At 33.3% G+C, this 18,122-nt stretch overlaps 1 pseudogene; it reads left to right on the top strand.

The window, feature by feature from the left end:
- The first annotated feature begins 374 nt into the window (after positions 1-374).
- LOC112735500 (mannitol dehydrogenase-like) lies at positions 375-16,768 on the top strand (annotated as a pseudogene).
- The last annotated feature ends 1,354 nt before the right edge of the window (positions 16,769-18,122 follow it).

Below are 18,122 nucleotides of genomic sequence, written 5' to 3' on the forward strand. Positions count from 1 at the left end.
TTTAAAACCGTTGCTTATCGAGTAACAGTTCAAAACCGTTGTTTAAAATGTTTAAAATTTTCTTTCAAAACCGTTGTCTATTCCAGTAATTATGGCAACGGTTTTTCGGTTGTCATTGCCTATGAGCATTGGCAACGGCCGCATATACCACAGGTCAAAAACCGTTGCCGCCTAAAGTTTTAGAAACGGTTTTTCATTCTACGGTAACAATTTTTGACTGTTGCAAAAACCCTTATTTGTTGTAGTACAATATCGTAAAGAGTCGTATTATGAAGACATAGACCATGGTGATTGCATGATTGGAGAGGCTTCAGGAGAGAACATTAACCCTCTTCCATTGCTGATGCTACCACCGACATAGATACCAATGCCATATGGATTGTGATGCTGCATCTGCTGTTGGAGGAATAATTGTTCTTGGTAGCTTTGAATGGGGTTATGGATTGCTTGCGGAGAACACTGCCCTTGATGTTCTTCTTTTTTATCATCCCAATCGAAACTTCAAGCCTTAGTGATAAATATGTATATGAAATTTGAGATGCTGACAGAGAGGAAGTGATGAGGTTGAAATTTCAGAAATTTGAAGACAGTTTTCTTTTTCTCTTGATAATGTTTTTTGTTTTATAAGAAGAAGAGGGGAAAAAAAATATCTGAAACCAACTTACCAGGTGCCGTTTATTTAGTGAATGGTCAACTCTTAAGTCTTAGCCACACTTAACCACAACAATGTTAGCCACAAGAGACTCACCCATTATTCAATATTTACAGAACAAGCAAGATTAGAAAAAAGAATTGTTGGTTATTTTATCTAGCATAAAAAAGAAACGATCATCTTTATTATTTTTAAAATATTTGTAAAATTTAAAGTAAATTGTAATCATTTTAATTAAAAAAAAAGAAGACACGAAGAACATTAGACTATTCTAATGTTATTTGTAGATGCAGTGATAATATGAATAATACCATTATGATTTCAATTCACTCCAGTGTTAGAATTCTTTTTTATACTTAAGTAGTAAAAAGTAACGCAAATTTGATTTATAGTAAGAATTCAATTTTTATGATTTAATTTAAATCAAATCACACAAAAAGTAGTCTAATTTTCAATTGTATTCTCATGAGCTATGATATTACCAAAATTATCCTTACTAAAGAGTTAGTGGTAATAGTTAAAAGGACAAAATAATTATTTCAAACACACTCTACATGTTTTATTTCAATTATATTCTTTTGGTTCCTAATCAAAGAATTCTCTCCATAACTAATTCAATTCTCTCAAACATTTTATTAAACTCTAACTTATTTAAAACTTTCAAACACCCTCAAAATTAACTCCATTCTTTCAACATTGTTGTTTAACATACTCTTCCGTGTAGTCACTTTGTAAGTTGGAAACAAAAGAACATAATTCATGGAATATAAAATTGGGCAATGCTACGTAACCAAAATATTATAGATAATAAATAAAGGTATATGACTAATAGTATTTGCGTTTATAAGAGAGTGTGAATCACTCTCCTAATTTAATTGATGCAATTAATTTCTTTCTATCATTAATTATCTTTCCTTATTTAATTATACTAAAAGTTAATTCTAAATTTAATGTGAATCAGATTGCGAAAATTTCTCCTTCATTATTATTACATGTATTTATAATTGTATAATTTTTTTCTTCCAAATAAAAATTTCAAATTCTTATATTTTTAATTAAAAAAAAACTCAAATCACCTCAACACATTTTATAAAAAATAAAATATTTTAAATTTGATCAATTTTTATTTATTGAAAATTAAAAATATCTAAAATTGTTGGTTCATGACCTGCAAAATAAAATAATAAATTAGCACCGATTTATTGATTATGGATATTATATATATAAAATTATAAATATTATACGTATAAAAATATGGATGTTAAATTAGAGAATTTAACAACTTCTGGTATACAACTCATATTTTACATATAGGCTATTATAAAATAAAAAAATTAAAATTAAAAAATAAAATTTAAAAAATAATTATTAATTCGTCGTATTAAAATCAATAAATAAGTATACATATGAATAGTAAATAAAAAATATTAAAATTATAACCCTTTGGTGTACATGTAAGATAATTTGAAATATATAACAAGACACATAATTTAAAATTTGGTAATATTAATTGTAAAAATTTGTTAATTATAAATATTATATGTATGAAATTATGAATGTTATGAGTATGAAATTATGGATGTTATTAATATAAAATTTTGGATGTTATGTGTATCTTACTTAATTATGGATGTTATGTGTATGAACTTGTGGATGTTATGAATAAATTTGTCAATTGAATAAATTAATTTAGGTATTTGACATTTTTTTTTTCAAATCTAATTATATTAAAATTTAGAAATATATGTGAATTAAAATAAATCATTTTCACTTTGAAAAACATGAAATAAAATTTTAAATTATCAAAGACGGTGATTTAAAAAATTATAGGTTGATTTAAATGTATAATGTCTTCAAAAATAAAATATTAAAATATTTTGAATCATGATTTATTAGTATATATGTAAAATAATTTGAACTACATAATAAAATATAGTTTAAATAATTGATAATGAATACCATAACGGACAAAGAATCAATTGCAATTATTTAATGTAATTGATATTATAATTATCGTTCTTAAATATAATTATTATTAATCTTTATTGTATTTTTATATATAAAAATCAAATTATAAAAAGGAATATTAAGTATTGATTACAATAGTGCCTAATAAAAAGGGATATGATTTTCTAATTAATATCATTAATTAGCAGATTTGATAAGAACGGTGATAAGTAGAATGAACGATAAGTAGAATGATAAGAGAGTGAAGTAAAAAATAAAACTGTTATTAAGTGATATAAATGAAGTAAAATATGGAAAGTTTTGGCTGATTATGGCTGAAAAATTTTGGTTACCAAATTTTTTCCTATAAAATTATACACAAACTAAACAAAAAACATCCCTAATGCCATATCTTCCAAGTGATGTCTCCATTCCAATTACACCAATAATGGACGCACTAATTGCTGCGGAGAACTTCTCTATAATCAAGTCATCATCAAGAATAGAGCATTAGCGTGTATTCCTAAAAATACAAAAATTAAATGTAAGAAAAAGAAACAAAAAGAAAGAACAAACTTGCAATATTTACCTAAGGCTCATTTGAAGCATCATGTGGACTTTAATCTGCCTGTTTTTTGGCCTCCAATGTTCTCTAGAAAAAAAGCGCATATCTTAAGAAGCCATTAGATTTATCAACTAAGGATCATCCTCTGCATCTAGCAACTAAACCATGAAATTAACAAAAATTTTTTTTTTATGGAATTTGTAATTTATTTTAGCCACTTAAACAATGTTTTCAGAGCCCGTAACTCAAATCATAACACAGTGAACGTGTAGGGAGCATTTTCATTAAACATGTGCGAGATGAGGTTCGTGACCAATTAAGTCTCAACCTGACAAAGCTGGGTCATTAATCACATATTAGTCATTAGACACCAATCAAAATGACAATAAATAAACAAACTATATTTAAGAAGTTAAAAAATGTAAAAAAAAAAAAAAAAACTTGATTGCGGCCATGAGAATTGAAAATTGCATCGGTTATAATAGCAATTAGCAATGTTCAATTTAGATGGGATAGTACGGGACCTTAGGTGAATAACATAATTTAACTATTTTAAACTCTATATCACCTTACTTACCTTATTATCAGTCTAGACATATGATATATGTAAGTAACTTAAAGTAAGATTACAATTCTCTTTTATGTATAAAACAAATATTATAAAAGAATAGATGCACCAAAGATAAAGCTGCATCAAAATTTTCTTGTTTTGATATTGTGACAACTCAGTTCTTACTTAAAATAGAATGAATTGTAAAATAGAAATTTTGGTTATTAATTACACTTGGAGTATGATTGAAGGGGAAAAATGCCTTGATATATCTCTCATATCTTCAGTCAACACACATTAGAATTTCACAATGAACTACTATAAGTAAGAAATCAGATGAAATCAGTAACTTTGATGCACACAATTAGAAACAGAAAGAATCATTTGGGGCAGATGTGGCATAATAAACACGAATTTAAAGAAGGAATAATGGTTTTTTTTTAATCATGTATATGAAATCCAAAATGAAATGAAATAAATACCTGGGTATCATAGCCAAAAAACATGCCACCAATTCAAGCAATCACACTATCAAAGAGACATAATAATTAAAGTACTTACCTAATAATGCATAAATGCAAATTCAATAGATTATGCCTCTTAAATAGAAAATGTATATATCAAATGAAATCTAAAAGATAGCAAAGGTCTTGAAATTACTTCAAGATCAGACTCTTGTATTTCAAAATATTGCATGAATAATTCTTTCCAGTAGGAACAGAAAATGCAGCAAGAATTTTTGATTTGACAAATGAACCAATCAAAGATGCACCTAGTAGGAAGAAAAGGTTAAAAATAATCAATGCCATCATTTTAATTTCAACTAATGAAAAATAAATAATGAAACAAAATAGTAACCACATTGTGGCATTTCAAGTTCTTTGAGTTCATCAATTGTTGCAATAACATCATCAGTTACAAATTATTCTTCCATATTTACTGTTGTTTTTTCTTAATTTAAATGAATTAGATCCTTGATAAAAAATTATCAGTATTATCTCTTTTTATCTGGCATTTTTATTTTCTATTTTCACTCATTTTCTGTTATGTATTTTATTGTAAGAAAAAAAAATTAGTATTTTTTAATATTTTTAAATATACAATCATTTCGGATAAAATTTCATTTTAAAAAGATACATATCTTGAAGAAAATTGTAATACACAGACATGACAACAAACTTTATTGACCTTTTTCTGTCAATTGTCTCTATCTCTGCTAGTATCCTCTACCTCCTCAATATAGAAATGTGTAATGAAGGATATTTACAATCAAGATATTAAAGGAATATATAATGAATTTGCCACTCATAAGAAGGGCTATAGTTATAGTGCCCAAATTTATTGCCAAATCAAGATATGTTTTGCCTTTGCTGATCTTATCCCAAATTTTAGTGCCATTTGAGAAATAAAAAATAGAAGTCAACTAAAACCAAAATTAATCTCAAACCAAAAGTTTCAAATAACTTTGAAAATTCAGAGGCTGCAATAGACGTTCACCTTCACCCAATTTACTGTCAACTTTGTACAAAGTTATCCTCCAACTTGAACCTTTGGAAGCCAAAACACAAATAAATGACCAAAAATATAAATAAAGGACAATTATAGATTTGATGAAAGAAATTTATTAGAATGGATGAAATTAGTTACCATATTTCCACCTATCCTCCTAAATATAGAGGTTTGAAAGGGTTAACGGATCTCTTGCAATGAACAAAATTAATTAAATAAATAAAGGACCTGAAAACAGAGCATGCACAATATCAGTTAAAACAAAGTCACCAAAATAATAGAATTTAAATAAATAAATAAATAGATAAACTTGATGAAATGATGAGAACTTTTTATATGTGATAATGGAATGTATTACAGAGCAATAAAAAGCATATAAGATTCAAGTATGTGAGCCAAACCAATTAGAAATTGAATTGGGATTTATCAAAACACTATAGGAGTGATTCTAAATAGATATCTATTTGATCACAATTTTTATTGGAAACATATCTTTATCAAACATGAATGACTTGAAGCAAACAAATGAATAATAGGTATGATAGAAAATAAAAAAAGAATGCACACAATATCAAAATGTTGTGACGTATTGTCTGGAAAATCCTACAAGTGTTTGAAGAGATGTTCTACACCTTGTTCCTCCTAAGGGAAGATAAGGAAAATGATCAAGAACAAAAAAAAAAAAAAAAAGAGAGGCAGAGATATTAATAAAATGATACACATTATCTGCTTTCTCTTCAATTTTTCCTGCATAGTTTAAGAAAACACAGGAAATGAATTTAAAAGAAAAATGGATAGCAATAAACTTGGCAAGAAATTCTGACGAATAACAGATAATTCAGAACTTGCAAAGAAGTTTGCTTGCAATAAAATTAGATTCCATTTTATTAGTAAGCAAATCAAAATTATAAGAAAGAAAGAAAGAACCCAAAGGAATTTGATGTCATGATCGAGGCGCTTGAATTATGCAAGAATCCAATGCTTACCCGTGAATTATAGAACCATTACCGACAACACTTTAAGTTGTAACTCGTTTGAATATGTGTGAAACCCTAAACCGCAAAACAAAAAAATGAATCCTTGAAAAAGTCAGCAAAAGAAAAGAACACAAAGTATTGAAACATGAAGCCCAATAGTGTTAATCCCACTTTGGAATAAATAACTAACAGTAGAAACAGTATGCATTTGGAGGAAGAAGAAGAAGTATACAAGGATCTTTTCCTGCTTTCAAGCGCATGACATGCAGCAGATTCCAACACTTCTCCCATCTCTGTTTATTGCTGCGGTAGCACGTTCTTCCCCATCGTGCTTCTTCCATCTCTAGGTCGCCCTACTTCTCTGGACTTTCGAAATCTCCTTTTCCATTTAGTCTGACTTTTAAGATAAACTTCAAATCTTCAGCTACAATCTCGACCCTACTGGTTGCTGGGATACCGTCCGCTGCTCTCTTCACCTTGTGCTATAGTCTCTGCTGCTAAAACTTCTTCTTTATCTGGGTTCACTCAGTTCTTTCTCTTTCGACACAAGGCTTTTTCTTGCTGCCACATTTGCAACTTGCAACTCTATTCTGATGAACGGGACTGCCCAGCCGATCTTGGTGACTTGAAACACAATTTCCAGTTGGTGATATGAAGAGAAAAATGAAAAGGAAGAGGAGGATCAGAAGATGTAGGGGTGGCGGGGGTGGTGAGATGAAAAAAAATTAAGTTTTTTTTTGTTGTTTTTTAATTTTCAGTCACCAAAAATAAAAGGAAAGACAGCAATTTGATTTTGAGAATGGAATTGTGCAAAAAAAAAATCTCCGCTACTTCGACGCACCGGAAGGAACACTGTTCTTTGCTGCAACGTATCGTCACCACCAATGATACTAAATTGGGGGAATACTATTTTGTGCCTCGTGTATTGAATTGCTTAACTTTTATATTTTAAATAGATACCAAACTTGAGAACAATTAAGTAGATATTGATTTCGAATGGTGTTTTAAAACATGCAAATGGCGTATTTGCGAATAGTACAATATTTGTGAATAGTACTGAATTTCTTAGTAATTATGTGTTTGCAAATAGTATCATTTTTTTTGAATTGTAAAGTGATGACAAGTCATCTTAGCCTAGTTTCACTAGCCTTTTTCTTTTGTTTTCAATTGATTTTATGCACTTTCTTAAGCCATAAGCAAGTCAATTGGGTAGATTTCCATGTTTACTTTGATTCAATCAACCATGTATGAATTCATGCACTTTCATGAGATTTTATGCCATAATTGTCATATACTATGAAAGAAACACAATCTCATGATTTGGGGCATAGCTTTGATTGTTTTGATTGATTGATGATAGGTGGAAAGAGTTTTGAAGAAGGTTGAAGGAAGAAGGAATGGCTAGGAGCAAGAGAGAACAAAAAGTTTGAGCCAAAGTTTGCCTCAAACTTTAGCTCAAACTTTTAGAAGAGTTGAAAACATGCCAGAGAAAAAAAGTTTGAGCCAAAGTTTGCCTCAAACTTTAGCTCAAACTTTTGGAAGAATTGAAAACACTCCAGAGGAAAAAATCTTGAGCAAAAGTTTGCCTCAAACTTTTTGGCAAATGTTGGCATCACAAAACCAACACCCTGGAGGAGAAAAGCTTGCGCCAACGTTTGCCTCAAACTTTTTGGCAAACGTTGGCGCCACACTTGCACACCCTGGAGGAGAAAAGTTTGCGCCAACTTTGCCTCAAACTTTTTGGCAAACGTTGGCGCCACACATATACACAAGGGGGCCAACGTTTGAGCAAAAGTTTGACCTCAAACTTTAGCCCAAACGTTGGTAGCAGCAAGTGAAGCCATCTGGTATAAAAAGTTTGAGTAAAAGTTTGCCTCAAACTTTTACTCAAACTTTTACTCAAACTTTCATGATTTCAACCCGGTTCACAATGGATCTTTCTCCAACTCCAAGAGCAATCAACCAAGGCCTTTATCAACCCAATTCCATCAAGAGCAAAGGCCCAATTCAAGGCTTGAAGACCATTTGAAGAAAGTGTATAAATAGCTTAGGATTTAAGTTTTAGGAGAGCTTTTCCGGAGAGAATTTGGGAACACTTACAGAGAGCTCACCTTTACATTTTTGAATTGTTGCTTTAGAATTCTAGAGAATTGGGAAGGAGAATTGATCTCTCTTCTTCCTTGTTCTTGCTCAGCACTCTTTACTTTTCTTGTTTTGGATCTTGGGTGGAGAATTGAAGAAATTCTGTTTCAATCTCACCTTGAGATCTTGTTTAAATCTCTGCACAATTGAATTTCCATTTCTGTTAATTGCTTCTTCTTCTACTCATTCTGCAACTTACTTTTCTTTATTTCCGATTGCATCGTTCTTGTTGGATCTAGGAAGGCAGTGAGATCTAGACTCAGCTATCTAGTCTCTTGAGTCCTGAGATCTACAGTTTTCAATTTCAATTTCTTTATTTCGTCGCTACACCAAGCTTTTTCTCAATTCCGTTTTAGATCCGGTTTAATTCAAGTCATCTTCTACTTTTCTGTTTATTGCATTTTACTTTTCCTTGTTTGATTTCTGCAAATCCCGTTCCCAATTCCCTTTACAATTCAAGCCATTTACATTTCTTACACTTTAAGATTCTGCAATTTACATTTCTTGCAATCTAAGTTTCTGCAATTTACATTACTTGCACTTTAAGATTCAGCCTCTTTAATTTCTCTGCACTTTAAATTCTTGCCAATTGTCCCTCTCCTTTTTAATTTCATGCAATTTAGCTTCTGTCAAATACAAACCACTCAAATCAACTCTTGATTCGCTTGACTAAATCAACCACTAAACTAAAATTGCTCAATCCTTCAATCCCTGTGGGATCGACCTCACTCACGTGAGTTATTATTACTTGATACGACCCGGTGCACTTGCCGGTTAGTTTTGTGTGTTTGGAATTCGTTTTTCGTTTTCCGAAAATACACATCAAGTTTTTGGCGCCGTTTCCGGGGATTGATTAGATTGACAATGATTAAGTGAAGTGGAGATCTAGATCAAGCACTTTTTCTTTTCTGTTTCTTTAACTTTTGACTAACACGCTAACTGTTTGAATTTTTGCCTAAGCTAACTAATATTTCACTTCAGCCATGGATTGAAGTGTTATTGCTTTTCTGGTATTGTGTGATTCTTGTGTTTTGCTTGTATGTCAGATACAAGAAGAGAGATCCCTACCTTTCATGAAACTGACGAAAGAATCCTCCGAAGGCTAAGAAGAGAAGCAAGAGAAAAAAATGTTGCTAGAGAGGAAGAATCAGATGAAGAATATCATGAATTGGAGGAACACTCAACAAATCCAACAAATCCACCAGTGAGAATGGCCAACAACAATGGTCAACCCCAGAGGAGAGTCTTGGCTTCATATACATTTGCTAATCCAAGGCATTGTGGGAGTAGCATCCTTACCCCAAATGTCGATGCAAATAACTTTGAATTGAAGGCCCAACTCATCACCTTGGTGCAGAACAACTGTTCCTATGGAGGAGGCCCCTTGGAAGATCCAAACCAGCACCTATCCACCTTCCTGAGGATACGTAACACAGTGAAGACCAATGGTGTGCATCCTGACAGTTACAAATTGCTGCTATTTCCATTTTCCCTCAAAGACAAAGCCACTCAATGGTTGGAATCCTTCCCAAGAGACATCATCAACAACTGGGATGATCTAGTAACCAAGTTCCTTGCCAAGTTTTACCCATCTCAAAGAGTTATTAGATTGAAGACTGAAGTACAAACATTCACACAAATGGATGCTGAACCCTTGTATGAGGCATGGGAACGATACAAAGCTCTAATCAGGAAGTGCCCTCCTGAGATGTTTAATGAATGGGATAAACTCCAAAATTTCTATGAAGGACTGACAATGAAAGCTCAAGAGGCACTTGACTATTCAGCAGGAGGCTCAATGCAACTCATGAAGACAGCTGAAGAGGCTCAGAACCTCCTTGACATGGTGGCTAACAACCAATATTTTTTTGGCCATCAGAGACAACGCCAACCATCACTAAGGAAAGGAGTGTTAGAAATGGAAGGGGTTGACACCCTCCTAGCTCAAAACAAGATAATGCAGGAGCAGATTCAACAACAATTTGAGCAGATGGCTAAAAAGATTGATAGCTTGCAAGTTGCAGCAGTGAATACAAGCCAACCATCAACCACATGGGGGCAAAATAAAGAAAACCAAGAAGATCAGCAGCAGGAACAACCTCAATATGTGCACAACCAAGGTTCAGGCCAAAATGAGGTTTATGGTGACACCTACAATCCATCCTGGAAGAACCATCCAAATCTCAGATGGGGAGATAACCACACTCAAAACCAACAACCATGGCAAAGGAATTCAAACCAAAACAACTCAAGAAGCAACCAGAACAACAACCAGTAAAACATAACCCACAATCCATATAGAAAACCCCAAAATGACCACCCAAATTCCAGCTATTATCCACCCAATAATTCAGTCACTAACCAAAACAACCATCATCCACCTTCCACGTCCACATTCCACCCACAAAACAACCCCACAAATAGTTCAAACAACTTCCAGCAACAACCATCTCACTTTACACAAGCACAACTAAATCCAGACTCCCAAAGAATCTCTAATCTAGAGATAATGGTGGAGAAACTCATAAAAAATCAAGAGATGGCAAGACAAGATCATGAAGCAGCACGGAAGGATCAAGCCATAACAAGTAAAAATCTTGAGAGGCATATGGAACAAATGGCTAAACGAATTGCAGAGATGGATGAGAAGCAATCAAATGTATCCCCTAGTGCCACTCAAGACCACTCAAGGGACAAAGGAAAAGCTACAAAGTGGGAGGAGTGCAAAACAATTATAGTGGAAAGTGAGAAGAAAGCCATCAATCAGGAAGAACACAACAGAGAAGTTCCACAAAAAGAGACAGAAGAGAGAAGTGAAGAAGATCAAGAAATCAAGAATGCAAAAAGCTCAAAGAGAGATAAGGACATTCTTGAAACACAACTACAAGAGAAGAAGGAAGGGGTGAAGCCACATATCCCCAAACTTCCATACCTCAGAGGTTTAAAAAAGAGAATGAGGATAAGCAATACTCAAAGTTCCTGGACATATTCAAGACCCTCAGCATCAATATTCCTTTCTTAGAAGCACTTGAACAGATGCCAGTGTATGCCAAATTTATGAAGGAAGTGCTGACAAAGAAAAAGTCCCTAAAAGAAGGATAAATTGTTGAGATGACAATGGAATGTAGTGCTATTCTCCAAAGAGAGTTACCAGAGAAGAAAGATGATCCTGGAAGTTTTTATATACCTTGCACCATAGGAGACATAACAATTGAAAAGTCATTCTGTGACCTTGGTGCAAGCATAAACTTGATGCCTTTGTCTCTAATGAGGAAACTTCAAATTTGTGAGCTGAAATCCACACGAATACTCCTTCAAATGGCTGACAAATCCATCCAGCAAGCAATTGGAGTTGTAGAGAATATACTGGTAAAAGTGGGGAAATTCCTTCTCCCAGCTGATTTTGTCATTCTGGATATGGAGGAGGACCCTAACACTCCCATCATCCTAGGGAGGCCTTTTCTTGCTACGGGCAGAGCACTGATAGATGTTGAAAAAGGGGAATTGTTGCTGAGAGTGCATGATGAGCACCTAGCATTCCATGTTTTTAAAACCCCACATGAGCCCACTCAAGAAGAAGAGTGTACGGAGGATAAGGCCAGAGATCAAAGTTTGAAGGAGGTAGTCAATGAGTTAGCTCCAAGACTTCCAAATCCATGCTTGAAAGAAGTAGAGATAGTGCAACAGACCAAAGAAATCAAGGAGGAACTAGATCCAAAACCTCCAGATGAGAAATTCAACATCTCAGATAAGGAACCACCAAGGCAGGGAGTATCTTTTGAGAAAGAAAAGAAGAAGAGGCCAAGAGGGTGGAGAAACAAGAAGATCCCTACTGAAGGCTTTTCACCAGGGGATAAAGTAGTGTTAAACACCCAACCAATGAAGGTGTCCCCACAATCATCTGAATACTACACTGTGAACCGGGTCCTTTCACTTGAACACCTAGAGATCATCAAAAAGGAGACCGGAAGGAAGTTCACAGTAAGAGGAGAAAAGCTGAGGCACTATGCTTTTCAGCCTCCATGATCAAAGAAAGAGATGTCAAGCTAATGACAATAAAGAAGCGCTTGTTGGGAGGCAACCCAACCTGAGGTAGTTTTCTTTTCATAGCTGTTTCAATAAAAAGGTTGAGTAGTTTTGTCTGTATTGCAAGGATCTAAGTTTGGTGTTGCACACCAAAACAATTTAAGGGAGAATGAAGGATTCTAAGTTTGGTGTTCCACCAAAATCTCATTTAAAAGCATACTCTCACCTCTTGCATAATGATAGCTCCAAGCAATCAGACAAATTATTCAACCAGTTAATTGCTTCTTAGTTTGGTTCCATAACCTTTAGCAAGGCCAAAAGAATTTATAAATGTACAACCTGTTGCATTAGAGACAGTGGCAAGGAATTAAGTTTGGTGTTCCCACACCAAATTAAATCCAAAAGCCACACTCGATTCATGCATACTAACCAGTCACCTAAGGGCTTGAGAAGCAAGAAACTTTTGAGAATTGTGCAGGGAACTAACCACCATTTGAAGACATTATGCATCATAACTCAAAAGGGGCACAACAGAAGGAAGGACAAAGGAACTGCAAACCAATAGGTTGTATCTATACTTAACTCTTGCTGTTAAGAAATGCTTTGATTTATGTCTTGCTAAAGTGTTTATCTAGTTCAAGTAGAATCAATTTTTTTGCAATAAGTAAGCTAGTCTAAGTGTGTGCTTGTGTGTTTACTTTCACTTAACAAAAAGCATGCTTTGTCGTCTGCATCTTTAATTCAATAAAAGAAATGTTTGAATGTGAAGTGAGATAGTTCTCTGTTAGATAGAAGTACAATAAAAGTAAGTGGTGGTATGCATGTGTGATTGTATGATAGCTCACTTTTAGTGAATAAGAGAACTAGGATGTCTCCTTCTAAGTAGAAAGTGGCCTACTATCTATGACTCTCAATCAAATAAAAGTCCTTGGTTAAAAAGAAAAAAAAAAGAGAAAAGAAATAGCCAAAAAGTGGCAACAAGACAAAAGAAAATAAAAAAAAGAAACAAAGCTAGACACCAATAGCTTGAACCTTAGAATATATGCCTGTGGTGTCTTTGTACTAGGATCTGCTTGGATTATTAAGTTCTTTGGAGTGCATCAACACTTGGTGACTTGGGTTAACTAACCCGGGATCATCAGCTGAAAGTCCACTATCAAGAGCAACCTAACTACAAGGCATTTAGTAACCCAAAGAGGTGTTGGGCATCAATGTTTTAAGAAGGAATGTGAGCCAAGTGTTTATAGTGAATAATGCGTCAAGTATAAAGAAAGAAAAGAACTTGTTACACATGACACTGAACTAAAGCTTATAGAGAAAAAAGTAATAGTCAAGGACAAAGGAATAATGAGAGGTCATAGCAGTGTGTTGCTTGATGCTTGAAGGAGACTTTCTAGGCCTAAAAGTCAATAAGAAGTGAGTGTTTACATATCCACATAAAACCCCATGAACTACCAATAATACTCTGCTAGCATGAACATCCTCTTCCATTTCATTCTTTCTTCTCAATAATTCTTTTCTTGCTTGGGGACAAGCAAGCTTTAAGTTTGGTGTTGTGATGACAAGTCATCTTAGCCTAGTTTCACTAGCCTTTTTCTTTTGTTTTCAATTGATTTTATGCACTTTCTTAAGCCATAAGCAAGCCAATTGGGTAGATTTCCATGTTTACTTTGATTCAATCAACCATGTATGAATTCATGCACTTTCATGAGATTTTATGCCATAATTGTCATATATTATGAAAGAAACACAATCTCATGATTTGGGGCATAGCTTTGATTGTTTTGATTGATTGATGATAGGTGGAAAGAGTTTTGAAGAAGGTTGAAGGAAGAAGGAATGGCTAGGAGCAAGAGAGAACAAAAAGTTTGAGCCAAAGTTTGCCTCAAACTTTAGCTCAAACTTTTAGAAGAGTTGAAAACATGCCAGAGAAAAAAAGTTTGAGCCAAAGTTTGCCTCAAACTTTAGCTCAAACTTTTGGAAGAATTGAAAACACTCCAGAGGAAAAAAGCTTGAGCAAAAGTTTGCCTCAAACTTTAGCTCAAACTTTTGGGAGAAAAGCTTGAGCCAACGTTTGCCTCAAACTTTTTGGCAAACGTTGGCATCACAAAACCAACACCCTGGAGGAGAAAAGCTTGCGCCAACGTTTGCCTCAAACTTTTTGGCAAACGTTGGCGCCACACTTGCACACCCTGGAGGAGAAAAGTTTGCGCCAACTTTGCCTCAAACTTTTTGGCAAACGTTGGCGCCACACATATACACAAGGGGCCAACGTTTGAGCAAAAGTTTGACCTCAAACTTTAGCCCAAACGTTGGTAGCAGCAAGTGAAGCCATCTGGTATAAAAAGTTTGAGTAAAAGTTTGCCTCAAACTTTTACTCAAACTTTCATGATTTCAACCCGGTTTACAATGGATCTTTCTCCAACTCCAAGAGCAATCAACCAAGGCCTTTATCAACCCAATTCCATCAAGAGCAAAGGCCCAATTCAAGGCTTGAAGACCATTTGAAGAAAGTGTATAAATAGCTTAGGATTTAAGTTTTAGGAGAGCTTTTCCGGAGAGAATTTGGGAACACTTACAGAGAGCTCACCTTTACATTTTTGAATTGTTGCTTTAGAATTCTAGAGAATTGGGAAGGAGAATTGATCTCTCTTCTTCCTTGTTCTTGCTCAGCACTCTTTACTTTTCTTGTTTTGGATCTTGGGTGGAGAATTGAAGAAATTCTGTTTCAATCTCACCTTGAGATCTTGTTTAAATCTCTGCACAATTGAATTTCCATTTCTGTTAATTGCTTCTTCTTCTACTCATTCTGCAACTTACTTTTCTTTATTTCCGATTGCATCGTTCTTGTTGGATCTAGGAAGGCAGTGAGATCTAGACTCAGCTATCTAGTCTCTTGAGTCCTAAGATCTACAGTTTTCAATTTCAATTTCTTTATTTCGTCGCTACACCAAGCTTTTTCTCAATTCCGTTTTAGATCCGGTTTAATTCAAGTCATCTTCTACTTTTCTGTTTATTGCATTTTACTTTTCCTTGTTTGATTTCTGCAAATCCCGTTCCCAATTCCCTTTACAATTCAAGCCATTTACATTTCTTGCACTTTAATATTCAGCCTCTTTAATTTCTCTGCACTTTAAATTCTTGCCAATTGTCCCTCTCCTTTTTAATTTCATGCAATTTAGCTTCTGTCAAACACAAACCACTCAAATCAACTCTTGATTCGCTTGACTAAATCAACCACTAAACTAAAATTGCTCAATCCTTCAATCCCTGTGGGATCGACCTCACTCACGTGAGTTATTATTACTTGATACGACTCAGTGCACTTGCCGGTTAGTTTTGTGTGTTTGGAATTCGTTTTTCGTTTTCCGAAAATACACATCATAAAGTACATGTATAGACGAATAGTGAACAGTATTAATGCATATATGCCATCAATGAGTAAATAATAATAAATATGTACAATATTTTTTTTTGTTGTCTACGATATCCCCAACTCAATAGTCAATAGGTTAAAGATTAATTTCATCACGAATTTGACATCTATTTAAATAAAAAATAACATATTAGAAAAAATATTGATATCGAATGAAAATAGTTCTAGACACAAAATCGACTTACACAGATTAGTGCTGGAATCACAGTTTACAGCCCATTGAAATATTATGGGCTTTCTGAGCCGGGCCTGCACGTGGGCGTGGTTGGACTTGGAGCCTTGGTCACGTGGCTGTGAGTTTGCTAAGGCCTTTAATATGAAGGTCACGGTAATAAGCACTTCTCCTAGCAAGAAGAAGGAAGCATTGGAGAAGCTTGGTGCCGATGCATTCTTGATCAGTCATGATCATCAACAGTTGCAGGTAAACTCTTTTACATAAATTATTGACATTGTTTCATGATCTAAATATAACCAGATAGATAGCTAGTAGCCATAACAATTTGTCGTGTTTAATTAGGATGCTATGTGTACAATGACGGTATTATCGACACAGTTTCTGGTAATCACTCGGTTGAACCATCGCTTGGTTTATTGAAAACAAGTGGAAAACTCATATTTGTGGGAGCACCTCCCTTGCCTCTTGAGATGTCAGCCCAAACTTTGCTTATGGGTAAGTCTCCATATGTTAGATATATGTATGTGGAATGGGACTTAATTAATTCTATAATCAATGAAATGATGATGGTATATACAGGGAGGAAGATGGTTGGTGGGAGTAATATAGGAGGTATTGAAGAGATGCAAGAGATGGTGGATTTTGCAGCAAATCATAATGTGACTGCGGAGGTTGAGGTTATAGCAATGGAGTACGTGAACTGCGTTAGAGAGGCTCCCAAATAATGATGTTAGGTATCGATTTGTCATTGATGTGGCCAACACCCTCAAGGACTCTCTTACTAATTAGAATGCTTAAAGGAAGGAAGCCTTAAATATTTGGTTCTTTGCAAGCTTTGCCGTCTATGATGCACCGACACTGATACGACACGACATGGGAGACATGCCAACATCTTACATGTAACATGGAAACAAATCGTAATGATATTTTGATATTTTATTGATATTAAGATATAAATTAATTTTTAATTATTTTTAATGTCTTATTTTAATTTTATCAAGTATTTAAAATATTTTTTGTTTTAATAAATAATAATATATATTATATTTAAATTTATTTTAAGAATATATATTAAGAATTAGACTGGATACGCTAACACATGATGGTATTTAATTGGTGTTCGAAAAAGAATTTTTTATTTTTTAATAAAACATGGTTGAACACAATAGACACGTGTGTCGGCCGAATGTCGATAAATATTATATCCAAAATGTATCCAATATGTGAACACGACAATTCAACAAAATGTCCACACTTCATAGTTTGCGGTCAACTAAAATCTTTGTAATAAACACAACGATGAGGATGATTCTGGGTCAGTTTTGGAACGGAGTTCTGCTGTTTAGTTTCTTAAAGTGTGTTGTGAGATGAGTTTGTCAGCCTTTTTTATTATTATTTTGTATACTTTATGTCCTTAATATTTTTAATTAAAATATTAATAACTAAATTTAATAAATATATATAAAAAACTGTATATAAATATTAAACAATATAAATAGATTATTATTTTTTATATTATTTTTTAAAATTTATTAAAATATTTTTAATTAAAATTTTTAAATTTTAATTTTTTAAATAAATATAAATATAATAAAATATTATTTTTTATTTTATATTTAAATTTATTAAAATATTTTGATTAAAATATGATAAAAAGAGAAATAAGAGACGACAATGAAAGAAGAAATAGACAATGAATATGAACATGAATAAAAAAGAGATTGAGATGTGTAGAAATAGTGGTAGAAAAAGAAACACAAACATACGCAAAAGAGATCAAAATGCACAAAAACAGTAATAGAAGAAGGAATATGAACGTGAACAAAAAAAGAGGATTGAAATACATTTTCCTTCTAAAATGAAGTGCGTGATGGTGGTACAAACTCAAATCAACGGTGAAACAATGCTGGCGTCGTTGGAGTTTCCATGAATTTGGGAAAGAGGCAAAGAAGACGTGTTTCTATTAAAATTTCATTTCAACGTAAAACAAAAAAAGAAAAAAAATAAAAAAATTAGGGTTAGATTAGTAAGAATAATTTAATTTTTTTATTATTTTTATTTTATTTTTATGGAAATTAAATATATCTCAACGAAAGATGAAAATTAAGGTGGCCACTCAGATAAAGACGTCTATTTTATCTTT

This window comes from Arachis hypogaea, chromosome 13 (assembly GCF_003086295.3).
Source record: "Arachis hypogaea cultivar Tifrunner chromosome 13, arahy.Tifrunner.gnm2.J5K5, whole genome shotgun sequence".
Lineage (NCBI taxonomy): Eukaryota > Viridiplantae > Streptophyta > Magnoliopsida > Fabales > Fabaceae > Arachis > Arachis hypogaea.